General features: G+C 31.4%; 2 long non-coding RNA genes across 10 annotated transcripts; one reads left to right on the top strand and one right to left on the bottom strand.

Moving 5' to 3' along the window:
• Window positions 1-1,498: 1,498 nt before the first annotated feature.
• On the top strand, window positions 1,499-8,195 carry LOC145322444 (uncharacterized). Of its 9 annotated transcripts, XR_013880702.1 has the most exons (8): window positions 1,499-1,655; window positions 2,326-2,408; window positions 2,966-3,027; window positions 3,391-3,453; window positions 6,770-6,950; window positions 7,052-7,186; window positions 7,655-7,867; window positions 7,900-8,195. It is a non-coding gene; the product is annotated as an uncharacterized LOC145322444 (long non-coding RNA). The 9 variants fall into 9 exon arrangements; XR_013880697.1 differs by having other exon boundaries at window positions 7,087-7,186; window positions 7,655-8,195; XR_013880695.1 differs by having other exon boundaries at window positions 7,065-7,186; window positions 7,655-8,195.
• Window positions 8,196-14,597: 6,402 nt separating this feature from the next.
• On the bottom strand, window positions 14,598-18,337 carry LOC145322443 (uncharacterized). The gene is made up of 2 exons (XR_013880693.1): window positions 17,827-18,337; window positions 14,598-15,896 (listed from the first exon to the last, which is right to left on the bottom strand). It is a non-coding gene; the product is annotated as an uncharacterized LOC145322443 (long non-coding RNA).
• Between the last annotated feature and the right edge of the window lie 5,220 nt (window positions 18,338-23,557).

Raw genomic sequence — 23,557 nt, 5'->3', positions numbered from 1 at the left:
GATAGAGAGTAAAGTGTACTACATACAGAGCAATAATTCCCCCATTCATTTTTTACCCTTCACCCCCGGCCTGGGTTCAATTTTCCCCTTCTTTATATTCTAAAACAACCATGGAAATGGACAATATTACTAAAAAGACAATAGGCAATATCCTATAAAGTTCCTTAGGGTTTCAGGGTTTTGAGCTTTATAGATATAAAGGTATATGTAAAACTTAGGAAACCTAAACTCCTAGATAGCCTAGAATGTTTAAAAATTGTTTATTTTAATGACAAGTTTAACCATCAGAAGACTAAAATTTTATTTTATTATAAAAAGAACGATATTTTTTTTATATTATAAAAAAAAGAATTAATAAAATTTCAAAGCAAACATAGCTTATGTAACTTATAAGTTATGATTTATTCAATAGAGCTATTTTATCTAATAATATATCAATGTGAAAGTTATTAACCATAACTAATATAAACATTAAACATATGTATAATGGGATTTGAAAACTTTAGAAATTTTTCGATAGTTTATTTTTTTTAATAAAGATCACCCTTGTCTTTTTTTTTAAAAAACCTTCACTCACACACACCCAGTCAAACATGCGTCATCTCTCCAAAAAAATTAAATGACAAATTCAAATTCATAGCAATGATAGGAATCTTTTTTTCATTGAAAATGAAAAATAAATGACCAGCATTTTTTTTTCATTTTTGTAATTTTCCCCCAAATGCCTGAAAGATGAAAAGAATGTTTTTTTCATTGAAAATGAAAAGTGAATGACCAGCATTTATTTTTCACTTTTGTAATTTTTCCTAATTTTTAAAGAAATCTTTTTTTAAGTCTAGTGGTGAAAAAAAGATGATGGAGCATGCATTTTTCAATTTTATGTTTTTAAAAAAATTTAATGAATTTCATCCAAAATTCATTTAGTCCGTTATTAAAATGAGCATTTTTAAAAATACGACATTTCATTTATTTATTTAAAAATTAAACGCGGCATTCACTGGACATTTTCTGCATAACAATTTTACTCCTAAAATCAAATCATCTAGAAAATTGTAATAATTAAACGATTATGCTCTCTTGAAACTTAAAAAATTGTATGAAATAAACAGTTTAAATCATATAAAATAAAAGTATTTCAAAAAAGTTTTGCCTATGGACGATTTTAATCTCTTATATGCGAGGAATTTTTACAGGTGAGAATTTTCTGTACATATTATAAGAAAACGCGGGCAGGCTGTAGCAGACAGTTTCAAATTAAATATAATACAACGGTTATTATTACTAAGCGAAGCTTGTATGTTCGCGTTTTATAGACTTCAAATTGTTATCTCTGTTCTATTTTATTTATTATATGATATAATTAGATGTAAAAACTTTAGTTAATATTTATGATAATCATTGCATAAGCGTACTATTTCTAGAAGTTAAGAAATAAACCCATTTTCGACTAAAATTTACTGTATGCGACTCATTCATAATATTATCATACTTTTCACTAATCTTCTATATTTTCAGATGTTTCGAATTATTTGTTTAACTTTAGATGGCCTGTTTTTGTTAAATATTTCGTTGACTGTTAAAAGATGGAGCTAGAGCTACCAAAAGTCCATCAAATGTAACCTTATTCTTCCAGCTAAGAAGTTTTGGACGTACAGGTGTGGACTATTTAATTTTTTAACATAGAAGCTCAGAGACACTTACTTAGAATTTCTTATTAAAGGGAGAAAACAATGGTCGGAAAGTTTTAAAAAACAAGTACCTAAAGAAAATGCTTTTTAAAGTTCCAATAATTAAACATGATCAAAATTGACATATAGCCTTATTGCAGAAATTATTATCTAAAGTTTAATAAAGATTATAAAAAATATATTACTAACTCAATCGATTCAGTGGTTACTGACATATGCATGGTTATTTGAGCCTTGGAATTGTACATGCAGTAGAAAACTAAATATATTTATCCAAATGTTTTACTAAATTCAATAGCTTAATCAAACCAAGATATTGTTTATCAGATACGTTTATTGAAGAGGTGTGTTATTAGTCGCATCGTATTATAGACAGCTTTCCGCGGATAGTAAAATAAAAAAAATGTTAGATTAAACCCATTGTTTTACCCCTAGGGGCCAAAGGCAAAGGCCGACAAAACTGATATTAATTTTATGATTGTCAAAAATTGTCTCTAATACGATGCTCTACGTGATTTTTTGGTATGGCTGATAACCGATTCTAATCCAGCAGATATTAATCGGTTTCAAAGTGGGACTAAAAAAAACTGTATTAATCATAATTAAGATAGGTATGTAAAAAGAAAATAATGTTTAGATTATTGTTTGTCGGATATGTAACCAGGCAGAGGGGATAAAGATGAGATGCAAGAACATTATTTCTGCCTTCTTTGAGTTCAGGTTTGTCAGTATTTTTAGTCAGGGAGGGAGGGGACAATGGGCTGTTCATTACACTGGTCCCCTAAGGTTTATTATAACATTTTCTTATTAGTTGGCTTAACAACTTAAGGGTTTTAAAAAGGGGGGGGGGGGGGATGTGCCACTTTTTGTGAACGCCGAGGTTTCTTTACAGTTCCATATTGTTCTCCACGTAAGCAACTGCTTTACCGAATTTTAGATCTTTAACTCTTTTATGGGCTAAGATCATGCGTGTTTTACTTTTGGGTTCAAAAAGTGGCACATTCGCCCCCCCCTTTTTTATTGGTTAGTTGAGTTGAACTTGAGTGTCCTTTCATACAAAGTAGGTAACTTATCTTTTTTAAAGAAGCATATTTTTTTTGGTATATCCTTTGAATGATTTCAGTAGCAAGGTTAACATATCTTTGTAATATTCATGATTTGCTTTTTTATGACAGCTGTATATCTGCTCTATTAATCAATTTATCCATTTGTCCCTCCATAATTTTTTGTGCTTTGAAAGAAACTTATGAATGTTGTCATCCTTGTTTTGTTTTAAGGTGAATAATGAGAGCAAGGGTGGATGTGATTGTGAATTCTATAGTTGGGACTCAACTTCAAGGAATGAAATAAGACTCTGCATAAGGGATTTGGCATCTTTTTTAAAAACTAGATATTACATCTGATAAATGTACCTATCTGTAATAGAAGTTTTTGTAAAATTAATTTTGATAAAGCATTCTAGAAACTTTTAAAATCACGTTATAGTTTCCTGAAAATTGTGGTAATCAGGGAGGGAAGGGACAATTGACTATACAATACACTCCCAAAGTTATATAAACACTTTCTTATATTCGTTGGTTTAAAAATATTATATACTTTTGTCCTAGCTAGTTGTGTCCAAATGTTTATAAATTTATTGTTTTTAGACTTATCCCTTAAGATGCTAGATATTATGTAAAGCTTATTTCTGTGTTGATTGTAGTTGAGCAGAATTGGTGCTTCTGTTTAGTTCACCACTGCCCCGCCAGTCCGTCTGTACTTAAGGGTAAGATTCACAAAAAAAGTCTTTTTATTAAAGTTCCAGTATGCCTAATGACCTGAGAAAATAGATGAATGATTAAACTAAGCTTTTTATAAATAGAGGTCCCTTCACTGATCCGTCCGTCCGTATGTTTTTACAATTAGAAGAAATTGAGCAATCGTATTTTTAGATTTTAGATTTGTGCCAATAATTTGCAAGTGGATTTTGCCTGTCTGTCTAGTATATGTACATATATATGTCGAAACTAAAAGCTAAAAATTTAACATTTTTTAAAATTTCGACTTTTTATTTTTTTGGTATACCAAAAAAACTCTTTATTTTAATTAAATTGAAAATATTTTTTTTGTCACTATAGGATAGGTAAGTTTATGTTGTGTTGTATTGGGTAGCCCCACAGGGTTAGGGCCTTAAAGGGTTAGTTTATAAAAAAAAACTAACAACACCATTTTAAAAAAAAAATAAGGGGGGTGATTCCAAGCTCTGTAGGCACTTTGTGTGAGGGACCTATTTATTCTATGTTTTATTTCATACTTCCATTTATGTTGCAAATATAAATAAAAATGATTTTCAAATCTTGATATTTTAAAACTACCTGGTAGAAAATTAAAATTCTTTCAAATATATGTCCTTTAGATGTAATTTAAACTATTGAACAGAAAAAGATATGCAGTTCACTAAATTCAAGATTAAATGCATTTCGTGCAACTACCTCTTTAAATTAGTTAAGATAATAGATAGTAAAACTTTCAAAGAAGAAACTTAAGGAATAAAGTTTTCTTTGTAATTTTTCTTACAAGGACTTGAGACAACCATACACATCACAATAATACACCGGTGTCCTGGATAGGAAACAGGTTTTTTTTGACATACGTCTCACAAGACCTATGTAGTCATGACCGGGAGACAATGACGGTTCAGTACATGACTTTTGTTAAATCACAGCTGATCATTTTTGTGGCTTTTTTTGAAAATTACTTTTATACCCAAATTTTCATAGTTTTTCCTTCAAAAATCACAATTTTCTCACATTTGCAGGTTAGTTAACTTAAATTTACACAAAGTATAATAAATACAGAGCTGGATCTTTAAATCATTTCAATGGTGATCATTTTAAAAATACGCTGCTGTGATTGGCTGAAATTTCACGCGGGGTGGTTTAGATCACCATTGAAATGATTTAAAGATCCAGCTCAGCTGAACTAAAAAACTGTGTTATCATTAATAAGAAAATCTTTAAAAATCTTGAATAATCTAAGATTTGTAGTCTAGAAATGAAATAAGAGTTATTTGAAGTAAATATTTGAATTGATGTCTAAACAACTCTTGTAATTAACTTTTTAAAAAATATTTCATGTCCCTGTTGCATGCCTCATGACATATTATATTTTTAAAACAAGTTTCCTTGAAATATTAACAAGTTATCCTGCTCAATATTGGTTCCTGGCTGATTTGATGTCTCAACATCAAAACAATATCTGCTTAGAGTATAACATATATATCCACAACCACAGTTGCCATGTTTAAAGTCCTATATTACCATATATACCAGGCTACAATTGAATATACAACCAGTCCTTGGTTCAAAAGAGCTTACTAGAAGGTTAATATTTTTAACAAATGGGATTATCACTTGTAAGTGTTTGACATGAACTTGGAATCCGTGTAAAGACCAGTCTATAGCTGGTCTTGATTGAGTCTCTGCCTTTTGTACACACTGCTTGTCTTTACTAATGATTAAATGTCATAGTGAGAACCATGGAAGGTTTTACATAGGTGAACCTACAGAATGATTATAGATACATATTGGATTCTAAGCTGGATGAATAATTTGCAAGATAGTGTAAGAGCAGCTAACTGACAGGAAAGCACTTGGCTCATAGCTTGAAGAAAATAATAGTAGCTTATTACTAGAGTGAATGTGAATGCTGGTTACATGATCATAACTGGATTTTATTCAAGTGTGATTTCCAATGGCGACTTTAAAATCCAATTTGAAAATAAACACAGGCAAGTTCTTTGTCCTAAGCAGATCAATACTACCCTTCCTAAAAGCTACCAGTAGTAAAGGGACCTAGGAAGGTGTTGAACAGGAAGACCAAAATGTAGGATTAGCAAAGCAAAAATAAAGGGCAGTTTGTCTATCAAGTGGTGTTAAATCTGGAATCATAGACCCACCTGACTTTCAATCAGCAGAGTAGGCGGAAACCATGGTAAATTTCTGAGTAATAGAGAATGAGAGGATATGAGCTTTTAGCTGAAGTAACTAAGGCAAGGGAGTCTTAAAGACCATGTAGCTAGATGCATGGCAGTCTTGGCTTTCATTCATGGAAAGATCTCTCATGACAGTAGTTGGTTCATAGGAAACCAAAGGAAGTAAAAAGTATGTATACTTGAAAGTTTATTCTGAATCTTGAGGTTATCCCTTTATATGGCAAATGTCAAGCCACAAGTTAAATAGCAAACAAGTGCCATAAAGAAAGAGTCAAAAGTGTGTGAAATTGTTGATTAACAAACAAGGTCAGAATTCTAAACTGACTTCCATTAAGATTTATAGGCTGGGTGAAACATGTCAGCCGGCTAGAATAGAGGTCTGGCTATACCAGGGTGGAGAGAGGTACCCTGTTTAGTGGAAAGTATTATGAGGCATACTTGTTAAAGTTGAAGGACAGGGACAGTAACTTTAAAGTCTTTAAACAAGAAGTTTAACATGTGGATTGATAGGAGATAATGTTTTAGTGAAAGAAATTTGAGGGCAATAACTTTATGTTGTGGAGTCAAAGGCAAAGTCAGATAGATTGAATCATGTTAAAGCCAGGTGAAAGCCTATGGAGGCTAGAAGCAGTTCTGACATGCAAATTTATTGTTGAACATTAATTCAAAATAATTAACTCTTACTCAATTTCTAGACTACAAATCTTATTCCATTGATTCTGAAAGATCTTGTTATAGGTGATAGCACAATCTTCAGTACAGCTGTTACTTATTATACTTTTCTTGCGTAAATTTAGACTAACTAAGCAGCAAATGTGAGAAAATTGAGATTTTTTTGGGAAAAACTATGAAATTTTGGAAAAAAAAGTAATTTTCAAAAAAATCCACAAAAATGATCAGCTGTGATTTAACAAAAGTCATGTACTGAACCGTCATTGTCTCCCGGTCATGACTACATAGGTCTTGTGAAACGTATGTCAAAAAAACCTGTTTTCTATCCAGGACACCGGTGAATAGCTTTGTTTTTTTCTTATTTTGTAAATCATTGTAAAAGGGAAAGTAAAAAAAGACAATTTACAGAATAAATAAAAAAAATTTAATATTTCAGATACCAAAATCTGTGTGCAACATATCCGCAATAGTCCTGGGCGCAGAGTTGAAGAAGATCAATGTCGAGAAGAACAATAATTTAATAATTTATCAATCTTTCTTAGCCAGTACTGTTCAAATAAACCTACTTTTTATTTCTAGTCAAAAACCAAAGTTCTTAATTTACTTCAAAGACTCGAGTGAGTATTATTTTAATACTCGTAGATTTATTTCTTGCCTGATTGATATTTTAATGATATTATTCTGTGTAACAACAATAATGTCTTTAAATATCAATAAGTTTAAAACTACAGCTCTTAAATTAAAAAACTTCAGTAATTTTATGTTTTAATTATTATAAGCCTAATTTATCATATTTTTTTGCTTATGTGCTGAATATGGGTTTTATTATATTGTCTAATAATGTATTTCTTATGTACCTACAATATACAATCATCCTAATATATAAATTAGTAAGCTTTTTTTTGTCTGTACTGTAGCAAAGGATCTCACTATCTGATACATATAGGTCTTAGGATGGTTATGTTTTTTTAAAACGTCTGTGTAGGTATATTTTAGGCTATTTTTCTGCCCTTCCATATTCTTTTGAAAGTAGAGCCCTAGTAATATATAAATTACTAGCGGCTTCGCCCCTAGAGGACTTTAGGGTCACTTGCGGAGGGTGAATCCCAAAACCTATTTTTTTAAATTAAAATTTTAGTTTTAAAAATAATAATTATTATCGGGGGGGGGGGGGAATACGTTTTTAGGGGCGATTTCTCTTTGGAGGGTGGTGGTACCCTCCCCCAAAATTGTTATTCCCCCCCCCCCCAACTTTAAGTGCCTCTAGAGTCTTCTTGCGTAGCCGCTAGTATCTTACAAGTCATTTTTAAGCTCTGTAAAGGTTTGTTTCAGTAGGTAGTAATTTTTAAAAACAACTTATACAATTTTATTTACTTACAAATGTTCTGCTTATTCTGACACCAGAATAATTGTTACTTCACTTTTATGGATATTATTATCTTTGTTTTATGTTGGAACACGGGGAAGGTGGGGGGAAGGGATGATTCCCTCTTCACCACCAACGCCTTCTATCCTTCATGTTGACACCTATTCTGTAATAAAATTGTAACTTATTGACTAATTAAGTAGGTAATTTAGTCTTCAGTATGGCTTTGCAACCGATTAATTTCTGCAGGAATTGAACCGGTTCTTAGTCATACTGGAAAATCATGTATAGCGTCTTATTATAGACAATTTCCACAAAATAAAAATAATGACATATATACTAGTTTTGTTAGCCTTGAAGGGCCGTATCTTAGCTTTATCATTTTAATGTTCGCGAAAAACTGTCTATAATACGATGCGTTAAATATCTATTATTGTGGTGCTGTTAAAATGTCTGATCAATTGAAATATTTACCAAATATATATTTTTTATAGATTTTCGTTTGTTTTATTATTTTTAAATGAATTTTTAAAGCCGCGTCATTCAAAAGTCAGGTCTCCACAAAAATGACTTTCATTTAAAAGTCAGGTCTCCACAAAAATGATTTTCATTTAAAAGTCAGGTCTTCACAAAAATGATTTTCATTTAAAAGTCAGGTCTTCACAAAAATGATTTTCATTTAAAAGTCAGGTCTTCACAAAAATGATTTTCATTTAAAATTCATTTCTATAATCATCAAAATCGGTGCCATTTTAGAAGGGAGTTGATTCTGAAATATCCCTGATTTTCATTTTTCTGGCATGATGATTTTAAATGAATAGATGTAAGCGAAAAAGATGAATTTTAAATGAATTTCAATGAAAATGTTAGCTGGGCAAAATTTGTCCGACAACTTTAGAGTAACATTATTTAGATTTTAAGCAAGATATTTTATTTCATTAGATATCATTTACATATAGGAAAGCAAAGTACTTTATATTACTTTAATCAAATATTTAGAGGTCAGATTTGAAAAGCATGGCATATACATAAAACTTGCCTCCGGCTCCTATCTATCTATCTGTGCTTTGATCAGCTGTTCTTGCAATCTCCTAAAGAGCTTTTTAGAATGACAATAACATAGTTTATTAGTTGTTATAACTGTGTACTTTCTACATAAAGGAGGCTCGGTTCAGCAGATTATTGAAGAAAAATTGGATTGATAAACATTCTGTTTATAAGGAAGTGGATACTAATTCCAAAACTGGTAATTCTCTAATTATTAAGCTCTATTGTTTCACGTGTGTTTTGACATTTTCAGTTACGTCATTCCTCATTTTGGTGTGACAAGAAAAAAGGACAAATCTTCGAAACATTGGTGTGGCAAAAATCTTTTTTACTACACTTTTTGGTTAGCTGGAATATTAGATTTAAACACTTAGAGGGGACCTTGTGCCGACTCGCAATTGGGTCTTTGCAAATCAACCAATGGTGTCCGGAATATAAACACAGCCAAGTACCAGAAAACAATTTGCTATCGGACGAAATGGGTTATTGGAAAAAGGGGGGAGGGAAGGTTTTTATCTGTATACATCTTTACTATAGATCTATTGCCGGAATCACATATCACTTAAATAGGAATGCATTGTCTAAGATTTACCAGGATACATTTCTTCTTAAAATGAGAAAAAAAGAGTAATAAAAAACCAGCAAAAGCTTTCCTTTAAAAACGCCCAAGGGTGAAGGTTAACACCAACCTCATCCCAATAGCCATTCTCAAATATTCTTTTGTGTGGTTGGTTACAACACCTCCCCTCTCCCTTATCCCATCTTCAAGCTCAATATTTTGAAGTTAAGACGGAAAAGTTGTAGAAACATTTCAGGCCAACTCCTTAACATTTTTGTGTCAAGTTTATGTATTTTAAAAATTTACACAAATTTTCAGGCTTACATGATAAACATATGTATGTATGTATGTATAAGTACATTATACATCCCTGCTTTATAAAACTAAATAAAAGCTTACTTAATAAACAAGTTTACTCAGCCAAAATCAATTGGCTTACTTTTTATACTTTTGCATTTTTTTCTGTCTTTTCAACAAACAGAATTAAATTATTATTATTTTGACAGATTGTTGATTTTTATTATACCAAAAAGTATGTTTCATTTTTTTTGATAAGATGTTGAACATGAATGAAACATACTTTTTGGTATGATAAAAATCAACAATCTATCTAAAATAGCCTCTGGGAAAATCTCAATTTTTTCATAGCTTTACGGACGGACAGCCTGACTGACAGATAGACAAAGGTAATTTAGAGCAGATTCGCTAATGTTTTAAATCTCGACACTCTTGTTAAATCAAGAAATTTGTCCAATAGCTTACATTAGGTAGCTTTAAAGGAGCTGAAGGTTCATAAATTGAAGTGGGAATAACATGGCTAAACGCAAGGTGGAAAGCAATTGAAATGCGTAATCATGTAAGGTTAAAATGGCCGCTTGAAAAAGCAAATTTTACGCCGAAAAACATTAGCCTGTGACGTAGTGTCATGTGAATACAGAATGATTCAAATATTTACCTAAATTGTTTGTTTTCATCATTTATATACCACATATATACAATACTAAGGTAATAAGATGTTTGTATGTCCGGCTGTTTGGATAAAATAAGATATCTCTATAACCGCTGATTCTTTTAGGGTCTGCTTTTCAGGAATATACAAACTGGTTTAAGTCAACAATATGCTAATATTTATACAAACATGAGTTGAAATTGCAATATTTTTTTCACAAAAAAAATTCTTTGAATTCACTAAACCTAAACTTTGCATACTATTTACGAGCTTGAAAAATATTTTTTAAATTTTTTTTCTATGAATCTAATTTAGCTTATGTGTCCTTGTATATTTTAGATTTGCGTACCTTCCCCAAGAGGTATTTAAAGAAAAAAATTGCAGATGCAACCACTAATTTTAAACTGATTTTAAAAAAAAATTGAGGGGAATTTTTTTTATTTTTTTGGGGGGGGTCGGGGGTGTCCTACCCCCCAAGAAAAAAGTCTAAAACCATTACAGGACCAGTAGGTATATTTCCTGAAGAGTAGAATCCGATCGGTCCAGTGGTTACCGAGATCTTAAGGTACAGACGGAAAGACAGACATCAAGCTACTTTGTATTATACAAGATATTATTATTCGAAATTATAACAGACCCGCCATCAATCTATGAGTATATTTCCAGCAAATTCAACTACAAACCTGGCGCTCCACAGTATTTCAAATTTTGCTGGATTTTATGAACTTATTTTTCGAACCATTTTTATAGAAACAAAAATCCAGTTGAACAAGGTCGTCTTCAGTAGAAAAATTATTTATGAATTATTTTATGATTGACACTTTTTTTTGGTTGCAGAATGTTAAATATTAATTGCCACATAGATACATATTATGATATTTATCTTTCTCCCCTATTAGAAATTTACCCTGCCCACTAAAAAGTTTAGGGAAGATATTACCATTAACCTACCCTCCCTCCAACAAAAAATTAAATCCCACTAAAAATAATTTTGTACTTGCAACGTTTAACCTATTTATTTTTTACAAACCAGTAAAAATGTGAGCTTTTACCATCCACACTTTTTCATCAAAATTTCTTAATGCAGTTAGTTGAAGTAATTGAGTAGTTTTGCTACTTTGTAATAATAAATATAAACAATTTTATGAATAAGAATAGTACTTAATTTCACCATTGATATTTCTCTAAAACATTGGAATTTTTCTTCCTTGAAAGGCCCCTTGTGAGATTATGCAATTAATTCCATGTTCAACGCCTTTATTGCTTCGCCCCCAGTCAAAAATGATAATACAGATTAAAAATACATAACCCTATTAGAAATAAACAATGATGACAACATCCATATGTAGCGAAGCACAAAAAAAACAGATTGACAAACGGACAAACTTAATCAGCAAATATTCAATGATCTTTTAAAAGGAGGACATTAGCTTAGAAAACATGAGTAACAAAAATTACGAATCCTTCAATAAATATATTCATATGTCTTTGAACGTATGACCCATGAACTGGCGGACATGGTCAAAGAACCTAAAGAATCTATCTTCAATTGTAGCAGAGAAAATGAAAATATGTGAAAATCGAAAACAATATATCCAATCATCCATTAACAGAATAATCCCTTAGATCAAAGGTAATTTAATTTTGATACTATTACCCACAAAATTAGGTATTTCAAAGTTTGAGAGGATTAAACACCCTTTTACCCCTCCCCCCCCCCCTTATTGGACGTCCTTGGGAATACCTAACCTTCCTGTGGATTATCCATAATGACTTTTAAATTTTAAATGAATTTATTGATGTAAATTACCACAATATCTAAATAAATAAAAATCAACAAAATCAAGTATATCCACAGTTAGTGAGTTCAACGAATTATCCGAAAACATTTTTGATTGCTTGAATTGCTGAAAAGTAAAATGAAAAGCAAAGAAACAAGGATGAAAACATAAAAGGGAAGCTCTGAAACGTTAGGACAAACAAACATTAACACTTGTATAGTGTCAGAACTGAAAAATCTGAATATAAATGTATAAAAGTAGAACAAAACAAAATTGTAAATAAATCTGCTGAAAAACTGCTCAAATACAGGATATTGTTTAAGAACATACTTACATTTTTAGGACTTGATTATAGAGATGCTTTTCTTAACAATGTACTTTGTTGTCCTAGGAATCATTATTCCAAAAATCAGACCAATCGGATAATTTTATCACATGAAAGTTTGATTTTAAAAAAGTTAAAAAGCAACATGTTTAAAATGGACATACCATTGCTTTTTAAATAATGGGTGTAGGTAGCTTTTTTTAATGTCTAATGGGGTTGTTAATGTTAAGGCACCAAGTCTGCGGGGCCTATACCTGTGTTAACTTAACCATATGAGGCCGTACCCAATATAGCTAAAAGTATTTTATAAGCAAACGAAGAACTACACCAATGAACTCTAAAATACTTGTAGAGGAGCTTTATAAAAAATAATCCAAAACTGGTTGAACAAATTTGTGGGGCCCATCTAATTGTAAAAAAGTCAGGGAGTAAGGGAGGGGACAATGGGCAATTAATTCAATTTGAGAGTATTTGCTGAACGACCTTGAAATCAAAATTAATCCAGAAAATATGGAGGAAAATGTAAAGGGAGAGTTAGTACAATAAACAAACTATAAAATAAGAAGAAAGTTTCAAGAAAAAAGCATTCATTTGAAAATTATATTACCAGTACATCAGACGTAACCATTCTGTAATTAATAACTAGAAAAATCTTCCTGGAACCCATTCAACCCATAGCCCCATAATCCAAAATTTAATTGGATCCTTAGATAGTTTATTAAACAAATATCACAATAAAGTTTTTATCTATGAAATTATATTTTCTGGAGAGAAAAACACATCATATTAAATTAAGTTTATTGATACTTGTTTGCAATATTCAAAACGAGTTAGCGGCATTTTGTGCGCTAGTACCCAAAGTCAGTCAGAAACTGCTAAATTCCTGCACATTCCCTTTAAGCCAGTACCCAAAGTCGGAGACTCTTAAAAATTGTATATTCGATCCATTGTCCCCTCCCTTACTCCCTGTAAAAAAGTACACAATTGACACGATTAAAGGAGTGTTATAACTGGTAATAAATATATCAATTTTTTTGTTAATTACTGCTTCTAAGGTTTGCACAATTTATGATTTAATGGTTTATAGCAACTCAAGAGTCTTAAAAATTAAAGCTATATCTGAAATGGCGTCGTTTTTGAAGCGGAAAAAATAAATTACTACAACATCCATATGATTTATGAATTTCAGAATAGTTTAAATGCTCAATAAAGTAGCCGCAGTTCAGGACACGTTTCAGCGTAGGAACTTTTTGTAAAACTAGCGGCTTACACACCTACACATATAAGGGCAGTTTCAATTTCAATTTTATTTTTTAAAAGCAATAGTAAAAAAATAAGGGGGATGGGGGGTTGGCATATTTTTTTCTGTGGGAAATTTGCAATTAGGAAGGTGGAGGTAACCTCCACAAACATCGTTTATAATCATACTTTGGCCTGTAAAAAGCTACACAATAAAGAAGAACCATATCGGTTAAGCGGTTAGCAAGATCCTTCGATACAGTCATACATATTGAAGACACACAGACAGACTGGTAGACATTCTGTAACTTTTAAACATGGATATTTTAACTAACCTATTATATAAAGTAGTAAGCTTTTTTTGTCTGTCGCAAAGGATACGCTAACCACTGAACCGATATGGTTCTCCTTAACAGTGAAGCTTCTTATAGGTTCTGAGGTGGTTTTAGGCTTTTTTTATTTTTATAAATAAGTGTATCTGGTAATGGTATTAGACAACTTTTCTGCCCTTCATATTCCTTCAGATATAGAGCCCCTAGATGCTAGGAGCGCATCCGCTAGTCCTATTTTATAAAGTAGTAGCTTTTTTTGTCTGTAGCGAAGGATCTCACTAACCGCTGAACCGATATGGTTCTCCGTTACATCAAAGCTTCTTATAGTTTTTTAACTATTTTGGGGAGGGTACACCCTTCCACCTTAAATGCCACTAGAGGCTTCTAGTATAAGCTAGAAGATGATTTAAGTCCCTCGACAGATTATGGCGTCATACGATAAAATAACCAGTGAGGCAGGCATAAATTTTGATATTCTATCGTTTGACGTCATAGTCTGTGGAGGGACTTTAATCATCTTCTATAATCTACTCCATGACTTAAAGTGGAACGGTATAAGTTATGTAATCTTAGCGTAAATGAAATTGATTAATTACGATTTCATTTAAAAATTGGAAAAAGACACTTTATAACCGAACCAACTTATACAAAAACATTATTAAATAAAACATGTGCAGGAGATAATTTTATTGATTTTCTATTGAAATATACATTGATTATTATTTATTTTTAATACATACAAAATATGAAAATAATATACATTACATTTCATAATATTAGGAAATATATGACTCAAAAGTTCATCATCTTTATTAAAATTAAGATTAAGATTTTTGATAACATTAGGCTGGAGGGGAATTTCTATTTCTTTGGATATTTAAACTAAAAACTAAATAAGTGCCTATCAAGCAAGTTTTACCCCTAGAAGACGGGATACGCCATTAATATGTCTTATTTTGGTGAATCTCAAGACCAGATTTCGCCAGTAAAATATACAATTAAAGACAACTAACCCTTTTATTGCATGACCTCAAATTACAAAATTGTGTATGGTAATGAGCTGCGCCTGTTTTAGGCCAAGGAATTCTCATTACTCCAACTTTTAACGCGCGCACTTGACGGTGGAATTTTTTTTAACGTCTTTAGTTGTGACGTGGTTTTGGGTTAAGATTCGAACCTATAACATTCAAAAAATAACAAGCAGATGTTTAGGTTACTGTTGATTTTATTCTTCATGTTTGACACTCTAGCTGACGTGTTGGTTGATATTTCAGGTGATAAGGTGGTTGATATTGTTGGCGACGGTCTGATTGATGATCTAATTGATGATGTAATGATTTATGACCTTGTTGTTGAGATGGTGATTGATGAGTGGCACAGCAAAAGCAGGTGAACCTCAGCAACCGCTGGCAAATATCATATTCCAGCGGTGTTTGAAGTTACCGAATTTTGACTGTACAAAATTTACACCATTAAGAATTTGGTTGGAGATCATCTTTTTCGTTCAGGATTTAGAATTAATTAATGAATTAAATTGCCAATTTCTAAAACTCTAAATCTTTTCTAAACTGCTATTTTATCCTATACCTCTGAAAATCAATTCTCATGTTAATGTTCTAAAATCATCAAAATCAGAGTTAAGAATCCTTCAGAACTTCAACAAGTTAAGGAACGTTATGATAATATTAAATATGGTATTTTAAAAAGCTTAGACGAAAAAAGTAAAATTAAAAATTAAAGTATTTTGTTTCAGCATGTAATGGAAAATCTTATTTATACATATTTAAAACTCCGTTAACAAACAAGGTATTATTAAATGATGGACATACAGACCATAATTATAAAGAAAATGTGCTACTTCTTAAGGCTCTTTGTTAGACATTCGATTTGCCATCCTTTATCCTGCAGTTTTTGATGAAGAAAAATTTGAGGCAGGGTTGGTTTAATTTCTATCATCAACCAAACCTGAAATAAAAATTATCATTAATTAAGAAAAATAACAGAATAAAAGTTAACAATAATTAAATATTTTTCTCATTATCTTGATTCCCTTTATTAGCCTAAAATTGACCCACTTCTCATTGTTATGTGATACTAAAAACATATCAGCAGTTTTTTTTTAAAAATTCATAAATACACAAGAATAGCGTTAAAATTAGATTTTAAAATGCAACAAACCGAAGAAAATCAGTTACAATAGCTACTTTGTTAGGAGCGTGAAATTTAGATTAAACGGAATAAATAATTTTTGCAAATATTTGAAAAAGGAACGTAGAGTTTTGCTACTTAAGTCCGAATTGGGTAATTTTTTAAGACTTATTTATCTCCCTTAATTTTAAAAAAAGGTTTAAAGAAAATAAAAGTTTTCTAGATCCTAAAATATAAAAAATCTGCCATACTATTAAGCATATGCTATACATATCTCTTTGTTTAAATTTTATGCATAAATTGCACTGCATGTATGTAGTTACAGGGTACAGTATAAAAAAATCTAAAAATAAATTTGATGTACATCCGATGTTGTGACAATTTTCATTACTAAGACTAAAGGGCCATCAATATAGCCTAAGCCATTAACTATCTTTTAATTTAGTAGACTTTTTATTTTATTTTTAATAGACAAATTGAGGTAGAAAAGGATAGCAAATTTCTATATAGCACGCTGTAATGAATATGTGTAAATATTTAAATTAGCAACATACTGTAATTATGCATCACTCAACATTGCAAAAAAATTAGTGCAGTTACTATTTTCAATATTTATAAGCTTATTGCAGATATTATAATTATTTTAATTTTGCAAAAGTACAGGGATACGGGGATGGGACAACAGATAATTTTCGTTGCGATAAATTTACCCTTTAATGTCATGTTATTTTTGGTTTTGATTTAAGACAAACAGAGACCATTGTCCTATCCCTCATTATCCCTGAAAGTATGGAGGCAAAATAGATTTTTGTAATGTTAAATGTCCCATTCCTTCCAAAAAAACTAGTAACCATTGATAGTTTTCTAGTAATTTAAAATAGATTAAAATTTAAAGATTGAAATTTTGTAATGCACAGAGCAAATGGTGAAATTCTGACTAATAATTGTATAAAATATGCACTTGCTCAATTCCAAGGTCAGTACAGTACGTATTGTTAAAAATATGCTATCATTATTTTTACCAATTACTTAAATTTTAAACGTTAATTATGAAATTTTACAATGATGCAATTAGTTATTTTGTATGAAACTGCCTCCCCCTCCCCCCCCTCGAATCTTACCACTTTCGGGGTCACATCTAATTTGTGGGCGTAACCTAACACAATTTAGATACAATAAATCAAAAAAAAAACTTACTGAACCTATCCTGACAAAAATATGTTATTTTGTTAAGATAATAAATTCTTTATGGATGAATTAATCATGTTTAACACATAAGAATATTTCAAGTTTCCATTTTCTATAATTTTTTTTTTACATTATCTTAAGTAGTTCCTTAGGTCAATATGAACAAAAATACAAAACAGACTTTTGATTAATTATATATTTTGAGGGTATTGAATTTTAAATATAGAAATATTTGAATTATTATTAATGTATAAGAAAAAGAAAAAGGAATTTAGTAAAAATAATTTCTCATTAAACAATATCTTAAGAAAATTTAATAATGACATATGGAAGAGAAATCCAAGCTTGTAAAAAGATACCCAAGAAAGAACGTACATTCTTTATGATTCTTTTTTGAAATAAATAACAGTTTGATTAAAAATTAAAACATAAAATGCATTTTTGAAATAATTGGTTCTTTGTTAAAATCAATGTTGAAAACCAGTTGATAACATTTGTGCATTACAAAGGAAAAGAATATTTGGAACAAAGGATGTTCTGCTCTAATGAAGAATCATACCTGTAAATGAAACATGAAACTTCTCCACAGATGCTGTACAAATCAAAGTGCTGCTTGTCTGCAAAAATAGAAAGCTTTCTTCAACATTTTTATTGAGCCCCTAAAATTAGTAAGTAACCTTGACTTTGATTGTCCAAGTGCATTTTCTTGCACAAGATTTCTGTACAACACCACAAACTAAACTGAAGCACTAATAGCATTGAGTCTTATTTTTGTACTGCTGTCTCCCCCATCTCTCTCCTTCTCAATATCTCCTTCTTCTGTAAGATGATGGCAAGGCTCAGCAGGGAAGGGAAGCGACAAGACAACATGCATTGAGGTGCAGCAGTTGCATCCAACAGCACAGCCACTGCAGTAACTGCAGCGCCCCAGGCTGTGTAAATATGTGCAAAATTGTTGGCCGCACTGGCAGGATGGCTGTAGATGCAACACAGGGGGATGATGCATTGAGTGGGCACGACAAAGTGCACACTGCAACTGTGTGTGTTCATCATCAATCTCTCTGCACTGTCTGTGGTGTGGGCCAGGACATAGTTTATTTAATATACACAGGAGAGCTCTGTCAGAGAAAATGGATAATCTTCTCCATCACTAATTCTATTTACTATTATATTGCATCTATACTATAAAAAAAACTTTGATTTAAACTTGCATTTAATCCAAATATGATAAATTGATAATGTTTTGTTTTTCTAGGAAGCTTTTGAAAGCATCTCCATGAATCTGAACCATTTGAATATTTTGAAACACAGGAAAGCTATACTCCTTAAAACAACATTTTTATATTATTTTAGTTTTGTATTCAACAACATTACCCTCCCCAGTCCCTGTGAGGAGCCGGGACGCGCCACTGCCGCGCCAAAATTTACAACATCAACAATTTGATGCAAAATTTTTGGCAATGCAGTTATATCCTGTAGTATGCCCCTATATAGCCACTTTGGAGGAGGGGGGGGGGATTAAGGATTCGAATGAGTATAAAAACAGGGGAAGTGGAGTAATTTTAAAGGTGGGGGGGTATAATTGTTGATGATGCAAACATAGATTGGGGGCCAGAGGGATATGGTATAGAGGGTGGGGAGAGTTGTGCACTTGCACATGCAAATCAGAGCAACAACTTATAACAGGAATGTAGGGATTATCACAAAAACATATTTATTATTATCCTTTGGAACTTAATAATCGAAGTTTGTATGTTTGTATGTCACTGTGTCCGTCTAAATTTCTAGGCACTTGTATAATTACAACATTTAATCATACATGTTATTTCTTTATAGCAGTTTACAGTTTTTTTTACTAACTACCTGTCATTAAAATAAACTAAAACTTTCATATATGTATAATGTTGTATGTTTTCCATTTAATTTTTAGGTTCATTTACCTAAAACTTTAACCCTAGTTTCTAAAAAAAAGAGCAAGGGGAAGTTGAATTATTGAAAGGGAAAGGAGTTTCAAATTTTTTAAAAGGAGGCACAAATTACAAAACTTTTTAAAATGTCTTTTTTGATTTTATGCCTTTACAAGTTTTCTATATAATTGTTTTTGTAGTATTGCTGTTTTGATATAACTATTTAATGTACATACATAATTGCAAAACGTCTTTTTTAGTATTAATTTAAATAATTTTATAGAATTTTTTTATTGTAATATGTTATTGCCTCTAAAAATTAACATTCTTCTGTGACTAATTTGCATAATATTTTTTTTATTGGCTTTCCACCTAGGTGCTGCTTTTCATTTTTTTCTGTATGTACTTTATACACCTAACAACATCTCTCCTACACAATTCTTGCTTTTCATGCCATTGCATTCCCCTTCCATTTCTTACCTAAATTGAAAATTCCCCTTGCACATGCAAAATTTGTCTTGTTCTCTTTTGCGCATTTTGCAAGCCCCCTACTCCCCCTCCCCTACTGAAACTGCACTCACTGTCACTGAGCTCGCCAAATTTCTGCAAACCACTCCTTAACTGATCAACTGAATTTTTTCATACTTCCAACAGTCACAAGAAAATATTGCTAAAATTTAAATTCTCCAGAGTTAATGAACTTCTGATCATTTTTAAAATTTTCAACAATAGTAAAATATCAACATTTACATTTAAAATGAGTTTTTGGTGCTTTCACCCATTCTCTTTTGGATCATCTAGATTAAGAGATATAAGTTTTCCGGAATTTTAATGTAGGGAGTAGATTTGAAATCTGCATCAAATTTTAAGGATTTTTTATAAAATTCGTTTTTTGTATAATTCTTTATCTAAAAGCGAAAATACATTTTAAGTTAATTAATTTTGACCAATAGGATAGTTGGATTTTAAAGCTACCTGCGGTCTAATTGGTTCAATGATGTACGACATCCAATCAGAGCGCAGATTTTTTAAATCCACCAATCACGGATGCCAAAATTAATTAACTTAATTTGTATTTCCGCTTTTAGATAAAGAATTATACAAAAAATGAATTTTATAAAAAATCCTTAAAATTTGATGCAGATTTCAAATCTACTCCCTACATTAAAATTCCGGAAAACTTGTATCTCTTAATCTAGATACCTCCTTTCATGTTCTAAATATTTTAAAAACTTTTTTTTAGTGGCCCTTTGGTTGGCCCTAACCCTGTAAAGATCTAGAATTGCCGAATCATTTTCTCAAGACCAACCAGCATTTACTGTATTACTGAAATGTCCGTAAGAAAATCTATAAAGTTCTAAAGATTAATCGGCTAATATATCAAAGGGGCGCCTTCTTTTGAGAATACTTCAACTATTTACCATAATTAGCTGTTTATAAATGTTGTCATCTTACACAAATTTTCACCATAAGTGACTTCAAAATAAATGAAAAATAGCATCGTTGTAACAAGATGATGCCTCATTCCTGGGATACAAGAACACGTCTGCACTCACTCAAGCTACATCCCTCTTTTCCCCCTTTTCAGTTGCGCATCTACTCTATCTATAGTCTGTATGATTCCACATTCTCTACCTATTCCACAGTCTCTACAAAGTCTACAGTCTCATCACAGTCGACAGTATTTACACAGTCTACAGATCTACGCAGTCTAAAGTCTATTTAGTCTTCAGTCTCTATTTTGTCTCTCAAAAGTCACCAGTTCAGAAGCAGTGTACAGTTTCTACACAGTCTACAGTCTTTATAGAGTCTACAATGTTTACACAGTCTACAGTCTTTATCAGTCTAAAATCACAATAAAGTCTACAGTATCTATGCAGTCTACAGTCTCTACACAGTCTATGATCTCTATACAGTCTACAGTCTCTGCACAGTCTATGATCTCTATAAAGTCTACTATCTCTACACAGTTTACAGTATTCTCAGAGTCTACAGTATCTACACAGTCTACAGTCATAATATATTCTACAGTATCTATGCAGTCTACAATCTCTACACAGTCTACAATCTCTACACAGTATACAGTATCTTCAGAGTCTACAGTATCTACACAGTCTACAGTCAAAATATATTCTACACTATCTATGCAGTCTACAGTCTCTAAAAAGTCTATGATCTCTATACAGTCTACAGTTTCTACAAAGTCTATAGTTTCTACACATTCTACAGTATCTACGAAGTCTATAGTTTAAAATTGGTCTTTAGTCTCGATGTAATTACAGACTGTACGTAGTCTGCAGTTTGTAAACGCTTATTATTTTATTTTCAAATAATGCTTCGCTACATATTTACAAAATAATTCTTGTTACAACAACTCTTTGCAAGAATTAAAAAATTACCCCTACCCATTACCCTCCTTCACACCTACCTTAAAATGGTAGAGTTCTCTTTCCCCTAAAAAAATTGGCACAGACTTTAGCAAAAGTCATCATCACTTCACAGGGGCACTTTTGCTGTTGTTGGGTAAGCGATGTTGTTTGAATGTCAGCCACAGCAGCCTGCCAGGAGTGGTTGTGGTTGAGTAGAGAGAGAGGGGGTGTTGTTAATGGCGGAGGGAGGGAGGCTGAAATAGCTTTTTTAAGAGACTATCCAATGTGTTATTTTTGTTGTCCTTAGTAACTATTTTTTTTTCAAATTTGGATAAGCTTTGACTTTTCAAATTATACAAATATGCATCAGGAGCCATTCAAAATTAGGTAGATTTGGGTACTTTTTAGGGTGTCTAATGATTTAATTTCTTAATCAAGCTTCAAAGACTAAGAAGTTCATTTTTATTTAAAAAAAATGATTTTTTAAAAGGATTTATTGAACATTATCTCTTTTTAAAATTAGTTTTTAATGATAACTGAACATCTGCTTTTTTGTTATATGCCACTATGGATGTTGTAAATGCCATCATTGATGATAACATTTTTATGTAATTGTAAGTATTAAATTTAGCTTTTATCAGAGTGTCCTTTGCAAGTTAGAACATTGTGGTAAAGGATTTGTTATAACATTTGATTCTGTAAAGAGATTGCAACGCAACAGTTCGCCCAAACAAAAGAAAATTGCACTCTACACAAGGAAGATATACAGAAAAGTGATAAATTTACTCAGAGTACAACAATGGATATAGAATTATTCGTGGATATTATGACAGGGGAAAAATTGTCGTAAGTTATTGATTTGTTCGTTCATGCAGCAGAAGGGGAGTGGATGGTTTAAAAGGGAACGTTATCTTAACCAGCTACAAGTTTTACCTTAATAGAGTCAAATAATCTGGTGTAAGATCAAAATATTAATAAATCCATTAGTACAACCATCTCAAACTACAAGCTATGTGCCCTGAATAAGCGGGTAAATTGAATCCCCTCACTTATCTAATATTTAACTTAAAATTCAAAAGTAAGAAAATATTTTTAAAAATAATGTGGACCTAACACATCAGCAGTTAATTCAAATTAAACGTTTCTACTATGATACAGTGCTCTAACATAACCTGACAAATTTAAACTTTAGGTAAATATTCCTTTAAGCCTAATGTAATTAGGAAGTTGCAATGTGCAAAATAGAGAGAGAGAGAGAGAGAGAGAGAGAGAGAGAGAGAGAGAGAGAGAGAGAGAGAGAGAGAGAGAGAGAGAGAGAGAGAGTGAGAGAGAGAGAAAGAGAGAGAAAGAGAGAGAGAGAGCGGAAAAGAGATAATGAAAAAAAGAGTCATTACGCCATATTTTCTCCCTTACGGCAATTTGAAAGTAAAAGTTCTATAATTTATTACATACTTTGAATAGTACGTTTTCTTTGTTTCAATGCCTTTTTTGAAAGCATTGCTTTTTCACACTAAATTTGCCATCAAATAGAAATCTAGGTATACCTATCTATCTAATAGGTTAACATGTTTCTAATATATCTAAATATATGTTTTATTGATTATGGCCTGTATCTAGTAACAAACATTATTAGTCTTATTTTTTAGCTTCGCTAATTTCAATGGCGTGCCATCCTTGTTTTTGCTATTGTGGATGTACTAAAATCATTAGATCCAATAATGATAAGCAAATTGCTCCTAATAGATTAAAAGATTAAAATTATTAATTAGGAAGGTGGAACCCTTTTAGTTCGAAACTAACACATCAAAATTTAATAAGAAGTATTCAAAGTTTTAGATCCAGGATGTCTCTAAAACTTCGGGTACCATTAATCTACTGTTAAATTTTCTCCCTTTCCCGATTTTGACGACATTTAAATGGTAGAAATAGGCACTTTATTCATTACTAGCATTAGTTAATTTAAAACATGTCGATCTTCGCTCTATCATGGATGTTGCCATCCTTGTTTTTATTG

This window comes from Acartia tonsa, chromosome 6 (genome assembly GCF_053477335.1).
Source record: "Acartia tonsa isolate MP-2025a chromosome 6, ASM5347733v1, whole genome shotgun sequence".
Taxonomy (NCBI): Eukaryota; Metazoa; Arthropoda; class Copepoda; order Calanoida; family Acartiidae; genus Acartia; species Acartia tonsa.
The sequence above is the reverse complement of the archived record's forward strand: the minus strand, read 5'-3'. Positions and strand labels throughout refer to the sequence as shown.